Source organism: Hypanus sabinus, assembly GCF_030144855.1.
Source record: "Hypanus sabinus isolate sHypSab1 chromosome X2 unlocalized genomic scaffold, sHypSab1.hap1 SUPER_X2_unloc_30, whole genome shotgun sequence".
Taxonomy (NCBI): domain Eukaryota; kingdom Metazoa; phylum Chordata; class Chondrichthyes; order Myliobatiformes; family Dasyatidae; genus Hypanus; species Hypanus sabinus.
Genome location: NW_026779002.1, coordinates 227,604 through 251,517, shown reverse-complemented (window position 1 = coordinate 251,517; position 23,914 = coordinate 227,604). Strand labels below are relative to the sequence as shown.

Sequence of the window (23,914 nt, the reverse complement as noted above, 5' to 3'; positions counted from 1 at the left end):
TCAGAGAAAAAATCCCGTCTCTCCACTCTGTCTGTGTCTCTCACATTCCTGTAAACGTCTGTCAGACCTCCCTCAGCCTCTGCCACTCCGGAGAAAATTCCCCGAGATTGTCCGGTGTCTCTTTATTCAGGCAGCATCCTGTTAAGCCTCTTCCACTCACCATCCAAAACCTCCGCATTATTCCTCTCTTCGAATGCAATTCTCCAGATGTGGATAAACTAGAGATTTATACAACTGCAACATAACTGCCTGACAATGGAACCACTATCTGGGAGTTATGAACTCGGATTCCAAGATCCCCCAGTAGATCAACACAGTCCAATCTCATTGAAACCTACCGAATGCTGAAAGGACTGGATAAGGTGGATGTGGAGAAGGTATTTCCTGTGGTGGGGCACAGCCACAAAGTTGAGGAGCCACCTTTTCAAACAGAGGTAAGCAGCTTATTTATTTTATTAGCCAAGGTGTATTGGATCTGTGGAATGCTCTGCCACAGACTGCGGTGGAGGCCGAGTGTGTGGGTATATTCAAGGCGGAAGTTGATCGTTACCTGATCGGTCAGGGCATCAGAGGATATGGCGAGAGGTCAGATATCTGGAATTGAGTGCGATCTGGGATCAGCCATGATGGAAAGGTGGCTGACTCAATGGGCTGAATGGCCTAATTCTGTTCCTATGCCTTATGGACTTATGAACAGAAGCCCCCTCAATCATGATGAATCTCCTCTGCACTCTTCCAGCACAAAACATCCGTTGTGCAGAATGCTAAGCGGAACTGAATGTAACTTTTCAAGAACGTTGTCAAGCCAGGCAGCATCTGTTGAGGGGAATAGAGTCGATGGCTGGGACAGAACCCCTCCCTTACGGCACTAACACAGGCCATTCGGCCCAACCTTTCCATGCTGTCCTCCTGTCCATTTAAACTAATCCCTCTGCCTGTCTTTGACACAGAACACAGAAATCTACAGCACATTACAGGCTCTTCAGCCCACAATGTTGTAACCTACTCTAGAGACTGCCTCGGATTTCCTGATCGTATAACCCTCTATGTTTCTAAGCTCCATGAACCTATCTAAGAGTCTCTGGGAAAATGCCTCTGGTTATCCACATGGTCAAAGCCTCTCATCATCTTATACACCTCTATCAGGTCACCTCTCATCCTCCGTCACTACAAGAAGGAATGGCCAAGTTCACTCAATCTATTCTCATGACGCTGCTCTCCAATCCAAGAGCAACATCCTTGTAAATCTACTCTACACTCTCTATAGTATCCACATCCTTCCTGTAGTGAGGCCACCAGAACTGAACACAGGACTCCCAAGTGGGGTCCAACTAAGCCCACAGCCCTGCCGTGTTGGGGTACAATTACTTATGTACCGGTTAGGAGAAATATCGCTTCAACATCACCTCACAGCTCTTGAACTCAATCCCACGGTTGATGAAGGCCATCACACCAGACGCCTTCCTAACAACACTGCCAACCTCCACAGCTTTGAGTGTCGTATGGACACGGACCCTAAGATCTCTGACCCTCCACACTGCCAAGAGTCTTACCATTAATATTATATTCTGTGTTCGAATTTGACCTGCAGAAATGAATCTCTTCATCTGTGTTGAACTCCGTCTGCCACTTTCCGGTTCTGCATCCGAGGCGAGGAAATAGATTGCTGAGCCTTTGGCTAGGATCATTATGTCCTCAGTGTCCACGGGAATGGTACTGGAGGACTGGAGGGAGGCAAATGTTGTCCCCTTGTACAAAAAGGGTAGCAGGGATAGTCCGGATAATTATAGACAATTGAGCCTTACATCTGTGGTGGGAAAGCTGTTGGAAAAGATTCACAAAGATAGGATCTATTGGCATTTAAAGAATCTTGGTCTGATCAGTGACAGTCAGCATGGCTTTCTGAAGGGCAGATCGTGTCTAACAAGCCTGATGGAGTTCTTTTAGGAGGTGACCAGGCATATAGATGAGGGTTGTGCAGTGGATGTGATCTACATGGATTTTAGTAATGCATTTGATAAGGTTCCTCTTGGAAGGCTTATTCAGAAAGTCAGAAGGCATGGGATCCAGGGATGTTTGACCAGGTGGATTCAGAATTGGCTTGCCTGCAGAAAGCAGAGAGTTGTGCTGGACGGTGTACATTCGGATTGTGACTAGTGGTGTCCCACCAGGATCAATTCTGGGATCCCTATTTTTCGTGATTTTTATTAACGACCTGGATGTAGGGGTAGAAGGATGGGTTGGCAAGTTTGCAGAAGACACAAAGGTTGGTGGTGTTGTGGATAGTGCTAAGGAATGTCAAAGATTGCAGAGAGACATTGATAGGATGCAGGAGAGGGCTGAGAAGTGGCAGATAGAGTTCAACCTGGAGAAGTGTGAGGTGGTACACTTTGGAAGGACAAATTTCAAGGCAGAGTACAAAGTAAATGGTAGGATACTTGGAAGTGTGGAGGAGCAGAGGGATCTGGGGCTACATGTCCAGATGCCTCACAGGTAGACAGAGTAGTTAAGAAAGCTTATGGGGTGTTAGCTTTCCTAAGTCGAGGGATAGAGTTTAAGAGTCACGATGTAATGATGCAGCTCTGTAAAACTCTGGTTGGGCCACACTTGGAGTACTCTGTCCAGTTCTGGTCACCTCACTATAAGAAGGATGTGGAAGCATTGGAAAGGGTACAAAGGAGATTTACCAGAATTCTGTCTGGTTTTGACAGTATGGATTATGATCAGATATGAAGGTAGCTCGGGCTTTACTCTCGGGAAAGAAGGAGGATGAGAGGACACATGATAGAGGTATACAAGATATTAAGGGGAATAGATAGAGTGGACATCCAGCCCTCTTCCCCAGGGCACCACTGCTCAATACAAGAGGACATGGCTTTAAGGTAAGGGGAGGGAAGTTCGACGGGGGATATTAGAGGAAGATTTTATACTCAGAGAGTGGTTGGTGTGTGGAATGAACTGCCCGAGTCACTGGTGGAGGCAGATACACTGGTGAAGCTTAAGAGTCTACTAGACAGGTATATGGAGGAATTTAAGCTTAGGGAGGCAGAGCTTAAGGGTCGGCACAACATTGAGGGCCAAAGGGCCTGTACTGTGCTGTATTGTTCTATGTTCTATCTATTTCGCGCTGGAATCTCTCTTTTCATTTAATTTTTTTATTGAAGGCACGATACAATACAGAAAACGTAATGCATTACATTTTCCTCCATTTTACTTTTATACCTTACCCCTAAACAACACCACAATGTCATCAGTGGGGTCTTCTGGGAGTTGTAGTCATTGTCCTCTCTCGCTCCCTGTCAAAGCATGTTTCGTCAGCCACCACAGACGTCACCGATACAGACCCATCGAGGCGCGAAGGGGAATCTCACCCGTCCTTGTGGGCGCCGAGGCCGGCGACACTGACGGAAGCGACTCGCTGATCTCCGCCATGGCGATGGAGCGGAAAAGAAGGGGCTGGTCATGGGCCGATTTCCTCCAGCCTATCGTAGCTCAGATTTAACACTGACCCCTGCTGTCATTGGCTGCAGTGCCTGTCGCTCAAATGGGAACTCAGAGGGTGATTAGTTTATGTGAACGTCAGTCAGCCTTCCTGTCTTTATGAGTTAGGATTTGGATTTATAACGGGACAGGAAGCAAATCGGGAGAAATGTGAGTTTTTACGTGATGGTGCATCAGTCTCCGAGTTACATTATTAACAATAAAAGGGCAAAGGCCGTGGTGAGGAAGGAGGTGATTTACTGGCGGTTATATGGAGATAATAATGGAAGGGATATTAAACTTGGAATTGTTTGGGATATGATTTTGAAAATGGGGGGGGATTTGTGGGGATCATAATATTCCAGTGTTGTTTAATGAGGGCAAAATGATTGTTACTGAAACAGGGAAGTTTGTGTTACTGGCTGGGTCATTTGCTGAGATTCATAATCAGGATAATTTAAGTGAAGAAGTTAAACAATGTAGGGATATGTTTGTCAGTGAATACCCTGATGTGCTGGAAGTCAGCTGCAGCAATGACAGTATCACTGATGGAGAGATTTATTTGTATAAATTGAAGAAGTCTATTAATAATGCAGGTCAGGTGTCCCCGGGAAAGAGATGTTTGAAATTGTAATTGTATATAATTCTCTTTAGTGAAAATATTAAATGTTTGAATTGTGCATCTACTTTCCTCATGGAAAATGGCAGCAGTCGTACCTATTCTAAAACCTGGTAGATCCCCATTTGATCCTTCTTGTTATGGGCCAAAATCGTGAACGTCTCATTTATGTAAACTGATGGAATGTTTGGTAATCAAGCACTTGCGTTATATTTTGGAAAGAGTGTTGATATAGTGTTTTATTAGAGTGGATTTCGAAGGGTAAAATGACAGTCGATTCAGTTTTAGGTTTGGAAGATGATATTTGGAAAGCACAATTAAATAAAGATGTTGTAATAGCAGTATTTCTTGATACTGAAAAGGGAAATGAAATGGAAGAAAGGACTTTTGATTAAATTAGGAGTGAGGGGGACATTGTATAATTCTTTTGAGTTTTTTTTGGATGGACTGTCCAAGTACCGGTCAGCATGTTATGTTTGTGTTTCTATGAGATAGAGAATGGGATCCATCTTCAAATTAACAATGTTTTTGTATGTGATACAATTACAGGCTTTAAGATTGTGTTCTGGTGCAGTAATGTTGTCTCCTGTTTTGGCTTTACTGATTACAATGGAACAATTGCCCTCAAAGTAACAGAGGTTCAAGTTCAACCTCGAGGAAATCTGCAGATGCTGGAAATTCAAGCAACACACACAAAATGCTGCTGGAACGCAGCAGGCCAGGCAACATCTATACCTGTCCTGACGGAGGGACTCGGCCTGAAACGTCGACAGTGCTTCTCCCTACAGATGCTGCCTGGCCTGCTGTGTTCCACCAGCATTTTGTGTGTGTTGCTGGAGGTTCAAGTTGACATTAACATTCTGGATTAATTTCAGAGGGCAATGAAATGATCATCCTGTTAAAGGTGTGCTGGACGATGGTTGGGGACATCACAAGAAGAGTGTTTTTTGTTTTGTGTGGCTGGGTTCTTACCACACTGGGAATACGGGTGTATTTGATGATACAACATGTCCCACTGTAGCTTTCTCTGTAACCCCACCTTGTTTTTCCCAATGACTTCAGTTGATTTTAGGTTACACGATCGGACTCGGTTCTGCCTGAGAGTCTGTTGGTTCATCAGTATATTAATGAAAGTTATTATCATACAGTAACCATTTTTACAGGTGAATCAAAAGATAAGTTAACTGGGGATGTTGGTGTGGCTGTTTTTGTGTACCTGAATTGCAGGTAATGATAAAGAAATGACTTGTAGTCATTTATCAGCATAGGAAGCAGAATTTTTTGCCAACAGTTTAGGTTTACAGTGGGTGAAGGAAATTAGTCCTTATAATTTGTTCAGAATATATTTCGGTTTTGATGACTCTTAAACAGGTCATTCTGGCAGTAGGTCAGATTGACTGTTGGAAACTCCTCAAACGGTATTTCATATCTAAAGTTTGATTTATAGGCCTGCACATTATGGGCCGCAAATCACAATGTTGAGGGAAATGATGATGTTGACTGTTTAGCACCAAAAGCTGTTAAATGTTAAGCTGTGGATATAGACCTTCCACTTAGCAAATTAGAAGCAAAAAGGGTTGGTACTGTTAAGAATTAGGGGCTTATGGCAAGACGTAGGATAATGGACAAGGACAGACACCTTTACAGAATACATGCAATGTTTATAGCAGAAGGTCTTAAAACAAGGGAAGGAATGATATTGACTCGACTTAGAAATGCCCACACTATGCTTAATTATGCCTTGTAACTAATTGGAAAATTTCATTCTGTGTCGTGAACATTTTGTCATTATGAAACTGTCGAAATACATACTATTTCAATATGAAGCATATAAGGCTGAAGAAAAATCAACTGCAGTCTTCAGTACAATCTTTGCGAGGGTAGATAGTTTTCAGGTAAAAACTTTATTAAATTATGGGATTGACTTTAAATGAATTCACAGTTTGAGCTGGAAAAGGCATGTATTAATTGTGTTAAACCTAAGGAAATGGCATAGAAGGTAGCAAAGGTGAGTGGGATGTTGGATTATTGGGATGCTCTTAAAATCCAACAAAAGGCAACGAAAAAAGCCATAAGAATGGTCAAGACGAAATATGAGGGCAAACTGGCCAATAATATAAATCAGGATACTAAAAGTTTAGAAGAGCCTCTGTGACCTCTTGTTTAAATCCATTCACTCACCCCCTTCCCATCTTAATCCACCCCTTTCCCGCACTTGTTTCTGCTGTCTCTCTCCCCTATTCATTTTTGTTCTTCAGAGAAGATGTCGATCTGAAACGTTGATTGTCCATCTCTCTCCACACATGCCACCTGACCCGCTCGGTTCCTACAGCTTTTTGTGTCTGTTTGATCAGTAAATCTCTGCTCTCCGTCCAGCGGAAAGATACTGGAGAGATATTAGTTGCCCACACGCTTCCCTGGGAAAGGTTGCCTGTCGGCAACCCGACTGCGCCGAAGGCCCACGGGCTTTCCACTGGTCCTGGGGACGCTTTGCCCGAGTGTTCCCCCAATCTCTGGGGCAGTGCTGCCTGAGTCTCCCCACAATGCTCGGGGACTCCAGCAGTGGTCAGCTTCCCCTCCCAGTCTCTGTCACCCTGGATGTGGAAACGGCAAATCCATGGATCCATGAATCTGAGGATCGGAAGAGTGTGAGATGTACCCGGATCCGGAGAGATCTCCTTGACACTGGGAAGAGATTCACAAATCGGGCTTGTATGCTGGGATCGGAGGGATTCACATAGGGGAGACATTACTGGGAGGTGGAGGTGACGGGGAATCGGGGCTGGGGTCTGGGAGTCGCCGCAGAGTCTGTGGAGAGGAAGGGACGGGTCAGTCTGAGTCCGGAGACCGGATTCTGGGTCGTCGGGCGGAATTATGATGAGTTACATCGGGATTGTGATGTGTTCGGTGGTCGCCCCTCCCCCGAGTCCCGTCTCGCTGCCGGTCCCATCCCCGGGAGGGTGGGTGTTTATCTCAGTTACGAGTCCGGGACAGTTTCATTTTACAACGCCGAAACCAAGTCCCATCTCCACACCTTCACTGGGAATAATTTCACGGGGAAACTTTATCCTTACTTTGCGACTGGGGATGAAAACCAGTGGCTGAGGATCTGCTCCGGTTCCGCTCCGGGTCTGTAAATGGGTTGGGTCCTGGGACTGGCGTCAGGAGTAAGATCACTGTAAATGTAAATATGCAGAGAGTGAAATAATCATGAGATGAGAATTATCGATCCATTACTTTTAACTCGTTCACCGCATCCAACAACAGAATAGAATAGGGTCCTGAGCTCCCCCGGGTGCTACAGTCCACACGAACTGAAACAGGTTAAATGGGACAAGTGGGGGTGGTGCTTTGTCCCCCATTACTACTTCACCAGCATCATTTTCCAGTGGTCTAGTATCAACTCTCATCTCCCTTTCACTCTTCATGTAACTGAAAACTAAACTTTTAGTATCCTGATTTATATTATTGGCCAGTTTGCCCTCATATTTTGTCTTGACCATTCTTATGGCTTTTTTCGTTGCCTTTTGTTGGATTTTAAGACCATCCCAATAACCCAAAATCCCACTCACCTTTGCTACCTTATATGCCATTTCCTTCGGCTTAACACAGTCGTTAACTTCACTTGTCAGCGACGGATTCCTACCACCGCCATTGGAGAACTTCTTCGGTGGGACATGTCTCTCCTGCTGTTCCCACATCCGTTAGCCACCTCTGTAAAGTCGTCATCCCCAGAGTAACGTCCCGATACAATTGGGACGATTCCATTATTATATGCCTCTGCATGTTCAATACTGTGAATTAATTTAACGTCAGTCCTATAACTTAATAAAGTTTTTAATCTGAAAACTATCAACCCCTCAAAAATTGTAGTGAAGACTACATTTGATTTTTTTCACACATATCTGCTTCACACTGAAATAGTATGTGTTTAAAAGTTTCATAATGACAAAATGTACACAACAGTCATATGAAGCAAGGTTAGCAGAGCTGGGACTTTTCTCTTTGAAACGTAGAAGAATGAGAGGGGACTTGATAGAGGTCTAGAAGATTATGAGAGGCATAGATAGGGTGGATAGTCAGTACCTGTTCCCCAGGGCACCAATAACAAACACCAGAGGACATAGGTACAAAATTAAGGGATGGAAGTTTAGGGGAGACATTAGGGGTAAGTTTTTTTTTTACACAGAGGGTTGTGAGTGCCTGGAATGACTTGCCAGGGTTGGTGGTGGAGGCTAAAACATTAGGGGTATTTAAGAACCTCTTGGACAGGCACATGGGTGAAAGAAAATTAGAGGGTTATGGGGTAGGGTGGGTTTAGTACTTTTTTTAAGGATTATATGGGTCGGCACAACATGAAGGGCTGAAGGGCCTGTTCTGTGCTGCAGTGATCTATGGCTCTATGGTCCTGTGACACAGAATGAAGTTTTCTAATTAAATACAAGGCATAATTAAGCACAGTGTTGGCAATTCTAAGTCGTGTCAATATCATTCCTTCCCTTCCTGTTTTAAGCCCTTCTTCCAAAAACCCAACTTTTTTATGTATTCTGTAAAGGCATCAGTCCTTGTGTCAATTTTACTACAGATCTTGCCGTAAGTCCTGAATTCTTAACCCTACCATCCCCTTAGCTTCTGATTTGCGAAGTGGAATGTCTATATCCTCAGTTGAACTTCTAACAGGTTTTGTTGCTAAACAGTCAACCCCATCATTTCCCTCAACAGTGCGATGTGCACGGCCCATAAGGTGCAGACATATGAACCGAACTTTGTATATGAAATAATGCTTGATGAGTTTCCAACAGTCAATCTGACCTACTGCTAGAATGTCCTGTTTTAAGGCTCATCAAAACCGAAAGAGAATCTGAACAAATTACAAGTTTGCAAGGACCAATTTCCTCCACACACTGTAACCCTAAAATCAAAGCAAAGAATTCTGCTTCATATACCCACAAATGGCTGGTAAGTGATTTGTTTATCATTGCCTGCAACTCAGGCACACACAAAAAATGAGAACAGAGACACCAACATTCCCAGTTAAATTACGTTTTAATCCATCTGTAAAAAGTGCTGACCGTATGATAATAACTTTCATTAATACACTCGTGAACCAACAGACTCTCAGGCAGAACGGAATCCAATTGTGTAACCTAAAATTAACTACAGTCGTTGGAAAAAACAACAAAGTGGGGTTACTGAGAAAGCTACAGTGGGACATATTGTATCATCCAATACACTCATATTCCCAGCGTGATAAGAACCCAGCCACCCAGAACTAAAAGCATTCTTCTTGTGATGTTCCCCACCACCCTTTAGCACAGGATGTTCAATCCAATTTGTTTACGTCAACTTCCACCTCTGTCCCTGGAAGGGCAATTGTCCCATTTCAACCAGTAAAGCCGAATCAGGGGACGACCTGACTTAACCACAACACAATCTTAAAGCACGAAATGAATCACACCCAAACATCATAAAGTTGAAGAGGAAGGTGATCTATAAACCACAAACATAATCCAGAACAGATCCAATTAAACAAACGAGATTGATCATCAAATATTTTCATGTCACACCCAAGAATACTCACAGGGATAACGAAGAGTATTTAATGTTTCTTTACATTTATCAATTATTTTCTGATCCGGTGCTTCAATGTCAGCTTATTATCTGTCCACATGCCTGGAAATCTCACCATTGACACCTTTTAAGGAGTTTGACCATATCATTTCCAATCAAGTGCAGGTCCATTAATCCTGTTTGTAAAGCACATAACTTGTGTTTTTGCTACTGAAAGCTTAAATCCCATCTAGTCGCCGACTGTTCGACCTTACTAATTGCTAAAGCGTCCTATATACAGTAAAAGTGAAATTTCTACCTCTAATCCATAAACCTCCATCATCTGCACATAGAGATTTACACAATGAAAAACCTGTCTCAGAGAAAAATATTATTAATTATAATATTGTTATGATCCCAGCCCCCTCCTTTGTGAGAATCGCAAGAGCACCCTTTGAGGAGGGGGGGGGGGTCAGTAGACCCAGGAAGTGAGAGAGAGAGGAACGTGAAAAATTGCACGTCCCACCAGGGATACAGAATAAGATGCCAGCAACTATTGTCTCATGGAGACCACGTGAAAAGCCCTCGGGCAAGGTGGGCTGGTTGAGAGAGAGAGATTGCATCATCTCAACCTGATTGACACCTGCGACCCCGTGAGGAAGTATAAAGGAGAGTCTCAGGGGGACAGTCCCTTAGACGCACCCAGAAGACACGAGAGAGCGATCCCGCAGTAGCGGGATGCCATTCTGAAGGAAGCCACGTGCGTTAGATTCCGGGATTGGAATTTGTGGCTGGAATCACAGGAAACCGCTTTTAACTAACATCGGGGAGAGGGAACCAACGCTTCCCCGATTTCACCGAAGATTCATCAAGACTCGGCAAGTTCTTTCTCTTCTCCCCCACCCAATCTCTCTCTCTCGGTCGCCCCACGCAAAACCCAGTGATTTTCAAAGGGCTGCGGCCTGCAGACTTTCAGAGTGACTTTTATATTTCCAACGGACAATCTATTAACCCCTAGACACCAGCAGAGCTCACTTCTTAATGATGATGATTACTATACCCGCGCTTTAGATTGAATGTTGACAATGTGCACTATCTAAATGTATGTATTAACCCTACTTTTGTGTCCCTTTACGAGTAAAACGTTTGAAAATAGTGACATCAGACTGCAACGGACCTCTCTATCTCTGCTGGTAAGTTCTCCAGTTACGGGATTCATAACAATATAAAATAATAAATACTGCCTGTGGGATCCCAGTCTCTATCTCATAACAACCTGAATATAACTTTCCCACCCATACCTGACACAAAACGTTCAATTAAAACAACTCAAAGTTAGATAATAGCCCCTCCATCCCCATTTCCACAATTTCATAAAAATTCTTTCCTTACAGAAATACCATCTGCCTTTTGAATAGTAAAAATACTGCTGTTACAACATCTATATTTAACTGGCTTTACTAATACCATCTTCCAAATATAAACATGAATTCAATGTCATACTTGCCCATCCAGACCTTTACAAGATGTACAAATAGAAACAATCAGAAAAAATTGTACAATAGCCCTCTCATTTGCATTTCCAAAAATTAATCAAAAGTCCATCCTTCAATAAATATCATTTGCCTTTTCAATATCAAAAATATTGCTATTACAACATCTTTATTTAACTGTACTTTCCTATTATGATCTTCCAAACCCAAACTGATTCCAATGTTATTTAAGGCAGAGATTGCTAGGTATCTGAGTAGCCAGGGTATCAACGGTTATGGTGAGAAGGTGGTGGAGTGGGACTAAATGGGAGAATGGATCAGCTCATGATAAAATGGCAGAGCAGACTCGATGGGCTGAATGACTGACTTCTGCTCCTTTTTCTTACGGTCTTATTCTACCGTTCCAAATTCCCCATTGATAAAACAAGAAGTTACCTCTTCTATCGAAAATATAATTCAAACATTCGATTACCATACATTCTACAAGTTTACATTAATGAGACTTTAATGATATTTGCCTACAAGGAGGATCAGACGGGGAGATCCAGGTTTTAGAATGGGAACTACTACAACCATTTTCCATGAGAAAAGTGGATAGCCAAACCTCCAAATACGATTCAGAAAGCTAATATTTTTCAAAAGAAAATTACACACATACCTGTTGAATCAAGATTTTCGACAAGTTCATGATGCATTTTATTCCCATTCACAACACTATACTCTGCCCCTTTCCTTATAAAACTGACAACACCACCCCTCTACCAACTGACCTGTCAAGCCAAACGACAATATAATCCTGCACAGGAATAAAAATTAAAATGTGCAGGTTTCCTGAACAGATATAACATCGGAAGAATCTGACAAATCAGAAATAAACTGCTGAAAGTGTTGGCCATGTAAAATCAGGCTTCTTGCATTTCGCTTCAATATTTCAATCCCATTACATATCTTCACAAGTAGACTGGGATGCAGAAACCCCCACAACTCAGAGCTTCATTTACAGCTTCCCACATAGCACCAGTTACACCAAGATAACTTTCTGCAGCTTTCACAATAATTTTAATTTCCTCAGTAGGATGAGATGCCTGATCAGTACAATTCACCCGATTGGTTATAAACTTCACAAACTTCATTTTATCCAGCAGTGAAGTATCTTTGGTGAGAGAACTGTGATGACGACATATATCCACTGACGTCACAGTCTGTTCTCTGAGTGGGATCACTTTATCCAGTTTACCTGCTCTGCTTGCTGTACTTGCCCTTGAACAGGCCCTTCTGCTCACTGTGTTGTTCTGAACCAATTGAACTGGTCACTTCATGCCTTACTAAACCAATCCCTTCTGCCTACACAAGGAACACATCCCTCCATTCTCCTCACATCCACGTGGGATCCAATAGCCTCTATCACATCTCCCTCCACCACCACCCGATATTCACTCCAGACACCCACCACTCTGGGAATGAAAAACAAAACTTGAACCGCAAATCTTCTTTAAACATTCTGAGTCAAGTTTTTAACATCATTGTCTTTTCTAATTGTTTTTTTTCCCAACAGCAGCTATGCAGAGAAAAGACAAAATTACACTAAATCGCAAAATACCTCAATACTGCAAAAAGTTCCAATGAGGATGTGTTCCCCCTTTCTCCTGAAGTGCATGCCCTCTGGCATTGGACATTTCCTCCTTAGAGAAAAAATCCCGGCTCTCCACTCTGTCTGTGTCTCTCACATTCCTGTAAACGTCTGTCAGACCTCCCTCAGCCTCTGCCACTCCGGAGAAAATTCCCCGAGATTTCCCAGTCTCACTTTATCCAGGCCGCATCCTGTTAAGCATCTTCCACTCACCATCCAAAACCTCCGCATTATTCCTGTCTTGAAATGCAATTCTCCAGATGTGGATAAACTAGAGATTTATACAACTGCAACATAACTGCCTGACAATGGAACCACTATCTGGGAGTTATGATCTCGGATTCCAAGATCCCCCTGTAGATCAACACAGTCCAATCTCACCCCATGAATATAACAGCAACGAGATAATGCTGAGGCTTTATAAGACTCTAGTCAGGCCACAGTTGGAGTATTGTCAACAGTGTTGGGCCCCACATCTCAGACAGGATGTGTTGTCATTGGAGAGAGTCCAGAGGAGGTTCAGAAAGATGATTTCGGGAATGAAGGGGTTAAAATATGAGGAGCACTTGGCAGCTTTGACCCTGTGCTCACTGGAACTCAGAAAAATGCGGGGCATCTCATTGAAACCTACCGGATGTTGAAAGGCCTGGATAAGGTGGATGTGGAGAAGGTATTTCCTGTGGTGGGGCACAGCCACAAAATTGAGGGGCCACCTTTTCAAACAGAGGTAAGCAGCTTATTTTTTTAATTAGCCAAGAGTATTGGATCTGTGGAATGCTCTGCCACAGACTGCGGTGGAGGCAAAGTGTGTGGGTATATTCAAGGTGGAAGTTGATCGTTTCCTGATCGGTCAGGGAATCAAATGATACGGCGGGAGGTCAGATATCTGGAATTGAGTGCGATCTGGGATCAGCCATGATGGAAAGGTGGCTGACTCAATGGGCTGAATGGCCTAACTCTGTTCCTATGCCTTATGGACTTATGAACAGAAGCCCCCTCAATCATGATGAATCTCCTCTGCACTCTTCCAGCACAAAACATCCTTTGCACAGAATGCTAAGCGGAACTGAATGCAACTTTTCAAGAACGTTATCATGTCAGGCAGCATCTGTTAAGGGGATTAGAGTCGATGGTTGGGACAGAACCCGTCACTTACGGCACTAACACAGGCCTTTCGGCCCAACCTTTTCATGCTGTCCTCCTGTCCATTTAAACTAATCCCTCTGCCTGGCTTTGACACAGAACACAGAAATCTACAGCACATTACAGGCTCTTCAGCCCACAATGTTGTACCGACCATGTAACCTACTCTAGAGACTGCCTCGGATTTCCCGATCATATAGCCCTCTGTGTTTCTAACCTCCATGACGCTATCTAAGAGTCTATTAAAATATCCTGTTGTATCCACCTCCACCATCGCTGCCGGCAGTGCATTCCACACACCCACCACTCTGTGTGTAAGAAACTTACCCCTGACATTCCCTCAGTACCGACTTCTAAACAGCTAAAACTACGTCCCCACGTGTTAGGCACTTCAAGCCTTGGAAAATGCCTCTGGCTATCCACATGCTCAAAGCCTCTCACCATCTTATACACCTCTATCAGGTCACCTCTCATCCTCCGTCGCTCCAAGAAGGGAAGGCTAAGTTCACTCAGTCTATTCTCATAAGGCATGCTCTCCAATCCAAGAGCAACATCCTTGTAAATCTACTCTACACGCTCTATAGTATCCACATCCTTCCTTTAGTGGGGCCACCAGAACTGAACACAGGACTCCCAAGCGGGATCGAACTAAGCCCACAGCCCTGCCGTGTTGGGGTACAATTACTTATGTACAGGTTAGGAGAAATATCGCTTCAACATCACCTCACAGCTCTTGAACTCAATCCCACGGTTGATGAAGGCCATCACACCAGAAGCCTTCCTAACAACACTGCCAACCTCCACAGCAGCTTTGAGTGTCGTATGGACATGGACCCCAAGATCTCTCCGACCCTCCACACTGCCAAGAGTCTTACCATTAATATTATATTCTGTGTTCGAATTTGACCTGCAGAAATGAACTTCTTCATCTGTGTTGAACTCCATCTGTGCTTCCCAGTTCTGCATCCGAAGCGAGGAAATAGATTGCTGAGCCTCTGGTGAAGATCATTATGTCCTCATTGTCCTCGGGAATTGTACCGGAGTATTGGAGGGAGGCGAATGTTGTCCCCTTGTTCAAAAAGGGTAGTAGGGATAGTCCCGATAATTATAGACCATTGAGCCTTACATCTGTGGTGGGAAAGCTGTTGGAAAAGATTCAGAAAGATAGGATTTATTGGCATTTAAAGAATCATGGTCTGATCAGTGACAGTCAGCATGGCTTTCTGAAGGACAGATCGTGTCTAAAAAGCCTGATGGAGTTCTTTTAAGAGGTGACCAGGCATATAGATGAGGGTAGTGCAGTGGATGTGATCTACATGGATTTTAGTAATGCATTTGATAAAGTTACACGCGGTGGGCTTATTCATAACGTCAGAAGACATGGGAACCAGGTATGTTTGACCAGGTGGATTCAGAATTGGCTTGCCTGCAGAAAGCAGAGAGTTGTGGTGGAGGGAGTACATTTGGATTGGAGGGTTGTGACTAGTGGTATCCCACAAGGGTCAGTTCTGGGACCCCTACATTTTGTGATTTTTATTAACGACCTGGATGTGGGGGTAGAAGAATGGATTGGCAAGTTTACAGAAGACACAAAGATTGGTGGTGTTGTGGATAATGAAGAGGATTGTCAAAGATTGCAGAGAGACATTGATAGGATGCAGGAGTGGGCTGAGAATTGGCAGATGGAGTTCAACCCGGAGAAGTGTGAGGTGGTACACTTTGGAAGGACAAACTCCAAGACAGAGTACAAAGTAAATGGCAGGATACATCGCAGTGCAGAGGAGCAGAGCGATCTGGGGCTACATGTACACAGATCCCTGAAAGTTGCCTCACAGGTAGACAAAGTAGTTAAGAAAGCTTATGCGGTGTTAGCTTTCATAACTCGAGGGATAGAGTTTAAGAGTCACGATGTAATGATGCAGCTCTATAAAACTCTGGTTGGGCCACAGGGAGTACTCTGTCCAGTTCTGGTCATCTCACTATAAGAAGAATGTGGAAGCACTTGAAAGGGTACAGAGGAGATTTACCAGAATGCTGCCTGGTTTAGAGAGTATGGATTATGATCAGAGATTAAGGGAGCTAGGGCTTTACTCTCTGGAGAGAAGGAGGATGAGAGGAGAAATGATAGAGGTATAGTTGATATTAAGGGGAATAGATAGAGTGGACAGCCAGCGCCTCTTCCCCAGGGCACCACTGCTCAATACAAGAGGACATGGCTTTGTCAGGGGAGGGAAGTTCGAGGCGGATATTAGAGGAAGATTTTATACTCAGAGAGTGGTTGGTGCGTGGAATGCACTGCCCGAGTAAGTGGTGGAGGCAGATAGACTAGTGAAGTTTAAGAGTCTACTAGACAGTTATATGGAGGAATTTAAGCTTAGGGAGGCAGAGTTTGAGGATCGGCACTACATTGTGGGCCGAAGGGTCTGTACTGTGCGGTATTGTTCTATGTTCTATTTCTCGCTGGAATCTCTCTTTTAATTTAATTGTTTATTGAAGGCACGACACAGTACAGAAAACGTAATGCATTACATTTTCCTCCATTTTGCTTTGATACCTTACCCCTGAACAACACCACAACGTCATCAGTGGGGCCTTCTGGGAGTTGTAGTCATTGTCCTCGCTCGCTCCCTGTCAAAGCATGTTTCGTCAGCCACCACAGACGTCACCGAAACAGACCCACCGAGGCGCGAAGGGGAATCACTCCCGTCCTTGTGGGCGCCGAGGCCGGCGACACCGACAGAAGCGACTCGCTGATCTCCGCCATGGCGATGGAGCGGAAGAGGAGGGGCTGCTCATGGGCCGATTTCCTTCAGCCTGTCGCAGCTCAAACCTGATACTAACCCCTGCTGTCATTGGCTGACATGCCTGTCACTCAAATGGGAAATCAGAGGGTGATTAGTTTATGTGAACGTCAGTCAGCCTTCCTGTCTTTATGAGTTTGGATTTGGATTTATAACGGGACAGGAAGCAAATTGGGAGAAATGTGAGTTTTTATGTGATGGTGCATCAGTCTCCGAGTTACATTATTAACAACAAATGGGCAAAGGCCGTGGTGAGGAAGGAGGTGATTTACTGGAGGTTATATGGAGATAATATTGGAAGGGATATCAAACTTGAAATTGTTTGGGATATGATTTAGAAAATGGGGAGGGGGGATTTGTGGGGATCATAATATTCCAGTGTTGTTTAATGAGGGCAAAATGATTGTTACTGAAACAGGGAAGGTTGTGTTACTGGCTGGGTCATTTGCTGAGATTCATAATCAGGATAATTTAAGTGAAGAAATTAAACAATGTAGGGATATGTTTTTCAGTGAATACTCTGATGTGCTGGAAGTCAGCTGTAGCAATGATAGTATCACTGATGGAGAGATTTCTTTGTATGAATTTAAGAAGTCTATTAATAATGCAGGTCAGGTGTCTCCAGGAAAGAGTGATATTTGAAATTGTAATTGTATATAATTCGCATTTGTAAAATATTAAATATTTGAATTGTGCATCTACTTTCCTCATGGAAAATTGAAATAGTAGTGCCTGAAAACCTGGCAGATCCCCATTTGATCCTTCCAGTTAAGGGCCTATATCGTGAAAGTCTCATTTATGTAAACTTATGGAATGTATAGTAATCAAGCGCTTGAGTTATATTTTGGAAAGAGTGGTGATAAAGTGTTTTATTAGAGTGGATTTTGGAAGTGTGAAATGACATTAGATGCAGTTTTAGGTTTGGAAGACGATATTCGGAAAGCACAATTAAATAAAGATGTTGTAATAGCAGTATTTCCTGAGACTGAAAGGGGAAATGATATGGAAGAAAGGACTTTTGATTAAATTAGGAGTAAAAATTGTATAATTTTTCTGAGTTTTTTTTTGTATGGACTGTCCAAGTAACGGTCGGCATGTTTGTGTCTATGAGATAGAGAGTGGAATCCCACAACGCAGTATTCGTAGCCCTTCATTATTTAATATTATGATTAATGATATTTTCTCTGAGATGGGAGAATGGGATTCCCTGGGTAAATCACAATATACAGATGTCTTAGCTTTATGGATTTGAGGTATTAACTGCAATTTACAATTAATAGATCAAACAGTGGGCAGATTGATGAGGATTGTAAGCTTTCAGTCGTTAAAACAGTTTACGTGGTTTACAAACAGCATTAATAGACTTGCACTTGATTTTAACTTATAGGATTAATGTCTCGAGGAAGTGTCAGTGGTAAGATTTCTCAGTATGTGGATGGATAATAAGCTGACAGGGAAGCACCTATCAGTAAAATAATTGATACATGTAAAGGAGCTTTAAATCTCCTCAGACATCTATGTGGGTATTCTTGGGTGCAACATGAAAATCTTTGTTGACCAATTATATTTGTTTAATTTGATCTGTTCTTGATTATGGCTGTGAGGCTTGTGGATCACCTTCATCTTCAAATTAAAAGTGTTTGTATGTGATACAATTACAGACTTTTAGATTGTGTTCTGGTGCGGTAATGTTGTCTCCTGCTTTGGCTTTACTGATTGCAATGGGACAATTGCCCTCAAAGTAACAGAGGTTCAAGTTGATGTCAACATACTGGATTAATTTGCGGGTCAAGGAAATGATCATCCTGTTAAAGGTGCGCTGGAGGACGGTTGGGGACATCACCAGAAGAGTGTTTTTTTTTGTTTTGGGTGGCTGGGTTCTTACCACGCTGCGAATATGGGTGTGTTTGATGATACAGTATGTCCCACTGTACCGTTCTCTAACCCCACATTGTTTTTTCCAATGACTTCAGTTGATATAAGTTTTTACACGATCGGATTCGGTTCTGCCTGAGAGTCTGTTGGTTCATCAGTATATTAATGAAAGTTATTATCATACAGTATCCATTTTTACAGATGAATCAAAAGATAATTTAATTGGGGGCGTTGGTGTGGCTGTTTTTGTGTGCCTGAATTGCAGGTAATGATAAAGAAATGACTTATAGCAATTTATCAGCATAGAAGGCAGAATTCTTTGCCAACTGTTTAGGCTTACAGTGGATGGAAGAAATTGGTCCTTATAATTTGCTCAGAATATATTTCGGTTTTGATGAGTCTTAAACAGGTCATTCTGGCAGTAGGTCAGATTGACTGTTGGAAACTTGTCAAACGGTATTTCATATATAAAGTTTGATTTATATGTCTGCACATTATGGGGCCTGCATATCACACTGTTGAGGGAAATGATGATGTTGACTGTTTAGCTCCAAAAGCTGTTAAATGTTAAGCTGTGGATATAGACCTTCCACTTAGCAAATTAGAAGCTAAAAGGTTGGTAGTGATAAGAATTAGGGGTTTATGGCAAGACGTAGGATAATGGACGTAAAGACAGACACCTTTCCAGAATACATAAACCTGTTGGGTTTATAGAAGAAGGGCTTAAAACAAGTGAAGGAATGATATTCACATGACAGAAATATCCACACTATGCTTAATTATGCCTTGTAACTAATTGGAAAACTTCATTCTGTGTCGTGTACATTTTGTCATTATGAAACCGTCGAAACACATACTATTTCAATGTGAAGCGTACAAGGCTGAAGAAAAATCAAATGCAGTCTTCAGTACAATCTTTGCGAGGGTAGATAGTTTTCAAATAAAATCTATTAAATTATGGGACTGACTTTAAATCAATTCACAGTTTGAGCTGGAAAAGGCACGTAATAATTGTGTTAAACATAAGGAAATGACATAAAGGGTAGCAAAGGTGAGTGGGCTGTTGGATTACTGAGATGCTCTTTTTTATTTATTTATTATTTTTTTAGCAAATTACAAAGAATAAATGTAATGAAAAATTAGTAAGAAAAAGAAAATTAATATTAATTCTCCCCCTCCCCACCTTAACCCTTATCTAAAGAAAGAAATAAAGAAGAAAAAGATTGCCTCGATATTGGAGGATACCCACATGCTCCATGGAGTTCAAAATAATTTTAATATTTATTCTTACTTTCCCCAATTACATTATAATTTTATCAAAAAGGACATATATATTTAATCCCATCTTTTGTAGGTATGGGAGCCAAATTTTGAAAAATATATCATATTCATTTCTTAGATTATATGTAATTTTTTCAAGTGGAATACAACTATATATTTCATTATTCCAATGATCCATAGTTAAATATAACTCAGACTTCCAAGTAATTGCGATAACTTTTTTAGCTACTGCCAATACAATATTTATAAATTTTTTCTAATACTTATTCAATTTAATTTTCGGGATTGTCCCTTCAATATCTCCTAATAAAAATAATATTGGACTATTTGGGAGTTGAACTCCAGTACTTTGTTCCAATAAAAGTCAGATTTATCGAAAATGGTTGAATTTTAAAACAAGACCAAGGAGAATGTAAAAAAGTACCAATTTCTTGATTACTTCGAAAGCATTGGTCAGACATATTTGAATTTAATCTATTTATTTTCTGTGGTGTTATATTTAATTGATGTAAAAATTATATTGTATTAATCTAATTTGAACATTTATTGTATTTATCATATTATCAGAACATAATCTTGACCAACTTTTTCCAACAATTTTAACATTCAAATCGGTTTCCCATTTTTGTCTTGATTTATGAATTCCAGATTCAGTCTGTTTTTGAATCAAATTGTACATACAAGATGTATTTTTTGAATATTTTTCCTTTTTGAATTAATATTTCTATTTCACTAAGTTTTGGCATCAACATTGTTTGACCCAGCTTTTCTCGTAAATTGTCCTTTAATTGAAACTAAGAGAAAAGAGTGTTGTTTGATATTTTATATTTATTTTTTCATTGCTCAAACGACATCAATACAATTACATATATATTTAATCCCCTTTTGGAACCAATTATGTAAAAGTTTATTATCCATTGTAAAAGGAATAAGCCTATTTTGAGTTAAAGTTTGTTTTTGCTAATAAAGATTTCTTTATCTTATCGTCCATATTTACCTTATTCCATAAATCAATCAAGTGTCTTAATATAGGAGATTCTTTTTTATTCCCGTATCAATTTGGATTCCCATTTATATGTAAAATCTTCTGGTATGTTTTCTCCTATCTTATCTAATTTTATTCTAATCCATGCCATGTTTTTTTTCATCAAAAAAAGATGCAATAAATCTAAGTTGATTTGCTTTATCATAATTCTTAAAATTTGGAAGTTGTAACCCTCCTAAATCAAATTTACATCTCAATTTTTCCAATGATATTCTTGACATCTTTCCTTTCCAAAGAAATTTCCTTACATATTTATTTAGTTCTTGAAAAAACTTCTGCGGTAATTGTATTGGTAAAGTTTGGAATAAATATTGCAATCTATGGAATATATTCATTTTTACAGCATTAACTCTACCTATTAATGTTATTGGTAACATCATCCATTTATCAAGATCCTCTTTTATTTTTTTTAATACTGGCAAATAATTTTGTTTATATAAATTTTTTACATCATTGTCAACTCTGATACCTAAATATTTTATCCCATTTATTGAGCATCGAAATTGAGTTACTAATCGACATTGATTATAATTTCCTTTGGTAAGGGGTAAAATTTCACTTTTATCCCAATTTAATTTATACCCTGATACTTTCCCGTATTCTCCCAATTTAAAAATAATCTTTGCAAAGATTGTAATGGGTTTGTTAAATAAATCAAAACATCATCAGCAAATAAATTAATCTTATATTCTTCTTGATTAACTCTAAAACCGCCAATATCTGCATCTGTTCTAATTAATTCAGCTAATGGTTCTTTTGCCAATACAAATAAAGCAGGTGATAACGGGCAGCCTTGTCTAGTTGACCTCGTTAAGCAAAATGGTGTTGAAATCTGAGCATTTGTAACTACTTTAGGATTAGTATTTAAGGTTTTAATCCATTGTATAAAAGATTTTCCGAGCTCATATTTTTCCAATACCTTAAACAAAAAATCCCATTCCAATCTATCAAATGCTTTTTCTGTATCCAAAGCAAATGCTACACTCATTTCCTCTCTTTTTTGTGCCAGATGAATTATACTAAGTAACCAGGTTAGATTATCCATTGATTGTCTGTTTTTAATAAAATTTGTTTGATCCATATGTATTAATTTTGGTAAATATTTGGATATTCTGTTAGATAAAATTTTTGCTATTATCTTATAATCTGTATTCAACAAAGTAATAGGCCTTTATGATGTTGGTTTTAGAGGATCTCTTTTTTTGGCAATACAGTTATGATCGCTGTTTAAAAAGATTGTGGGAGTTTATGCATTCTTTCCACTTGGAATATTAATTCCATAAAGGGAGGAATTAATATATGTTTAATTTTTTTTTTAAATTCAGGAGGAAAACCATCTTCTTCTGGGGATTTGTTACTCTGAAGTGATCCTAAAGCTTCTTCAACCTCTTTTAATGTCAAGGGCATATCTAATCCTTTCTGTTCTTCCAAATTAAATTTTGGAAGGGTTATTTGTGATAAAAATTTATCTATCTCAGTAATCTTATTTTGTGATTCTGATTGATATAGTTCAGTATAAAAAAAAATTTAAAGTTTCATTAATTTCTAAAGGTTTATCAGCAACCTTATTTACACTTGTTCTAATTGCATTTATTGTTTTAAAAGCCTGTTCTGTTTTCAACTGCCAAGCAAGAATTTTATGTGATCTTTCACCTAATTCGTAATATTTCTGTTTAGTTCTCATAATTACTTTTTCTGTACGATATGTCTGGAGTGTATTATATTGTAGTTTTTTTATTAACAAGTTGTCTTTGTTTTTCTTCTGTCATATATCTTTGAGATTCTTTTTCTAACTTTATGATATCTTTTCCCAATTTTCCTTCTTAATTTTAGATGTATAACTTATAATCTGACCCCTTAAATATGCTTTCATCGCTTCCTATAATACAATTTTATCCTCAACTGAATGTAAATTTGTATCCAAAAAAAATTGAACCAGTTTTTTCATAAAATCACAACAATCTTGACGTTTTAATAAAGTTGTATTAAATCTCCATCTAAGTTTTATGTCTATTTGAATAAAATGAATAATCTCTTTCTCTTGGATTAACTTTTCTCCATATATCAATCAGGTTTAAATCTTTCATTAATGATAAAGTTAGTTTTATTACTTTTAATTTTGTGACAACTTTAGTTGACCTATCCAAAACTGGATCTAAACAAAAATTAAAATCTCCGCCTATTAATATTTTATCATTTGCGTCAGCCAAGTTCAAGAAATCTTCTTGTATGAATTTTGCATCATTTTCATTTGGTGCATAAATGTTCATAAAAGTCCATAATTCTGAAAAAAATTGTCAATGTATAATCACATATCTCCCCACAGAATCAATTATTACATTTTGTATTTTAATTGGTAAAGATTTATTAACCGAAATTGCAACTCCTCTCGATTTTGAATTAAATGAAGTTGCTATAACATTTCCAACCCAATCTCTATTTAATTTCTTATGCCTGTGAACTTACTGAACACATCCTTGCCAGAAAAAAAAACTTATCCCAATCCACTCTTCCTAGATCCTTTTTCATTTCCACCAAATTGGCCCTTCTCCAATTTTACCAGAACATTAAGCTGCCAGTTCTGCCCCTCACTATTAGCAGTAATGACGTTATCCCACGTGTCAACCCAAGCCCTGAACTCATCTGTTTTACCGACAATACTCCGTACATTGAAATAGATGTACCTGAGAATATGTATATCATCTGCTTTTTTTTTCATTTCCGTTTATACATGCAGTCCTCTCATGTTCCTTATCCACCTGCTCCTCACTATCTGCTCTAACACTCTGGTTCCCCTCCCTCTGCAAATCTAGATTAAATTCCCCGGAGCAGCACTGGCAAATCTACCCGCAAGAATGTTATTCCCCCCCCCCCCGCCCAGTTTAGGGGCAAACCGTCCTGTCGGAACAGGCCCCACCTTCCCGGGAACAAAGCCCAATTGACCAGAAACATGAAGCCCTCCCTCCTGCACCATCTCCTTAGCCACGTATTTAGCTG

At 40.5% G+C, this 23,914-nt stretch overlaps 1 long non-coding RNA gene across 2 annotated transcripts in view; it reads right to left on the bottom strand.

Annotated features, from left to right (window-relative positions):
* Positions 1–16,869, bottom strand: part of LOC132385873 (uncharacterized) — a 120,980-nt gene extending 104,111 nt beyond the window's left edge. For both annotated transcript variants that reach the window (XR_009509325.1, XR_009509324.1), the window contains exons 1-3: positions 16,475–16,869; positions 14,791–15,057; positions 7,174–7,275 (exon numbers count right to left, since the gene is read on the bottom strand). This is a non-coding gene — a long non-coding RNA (uncharacterized LOC132385873). The remainder of the gene's footprint in view (positions 1–7,173; positions 7,276–14,790; positions 15,058–16,474) is intronic.
* Positions 16,870–23,914: the final 7,045 nt, after the last annotated feature.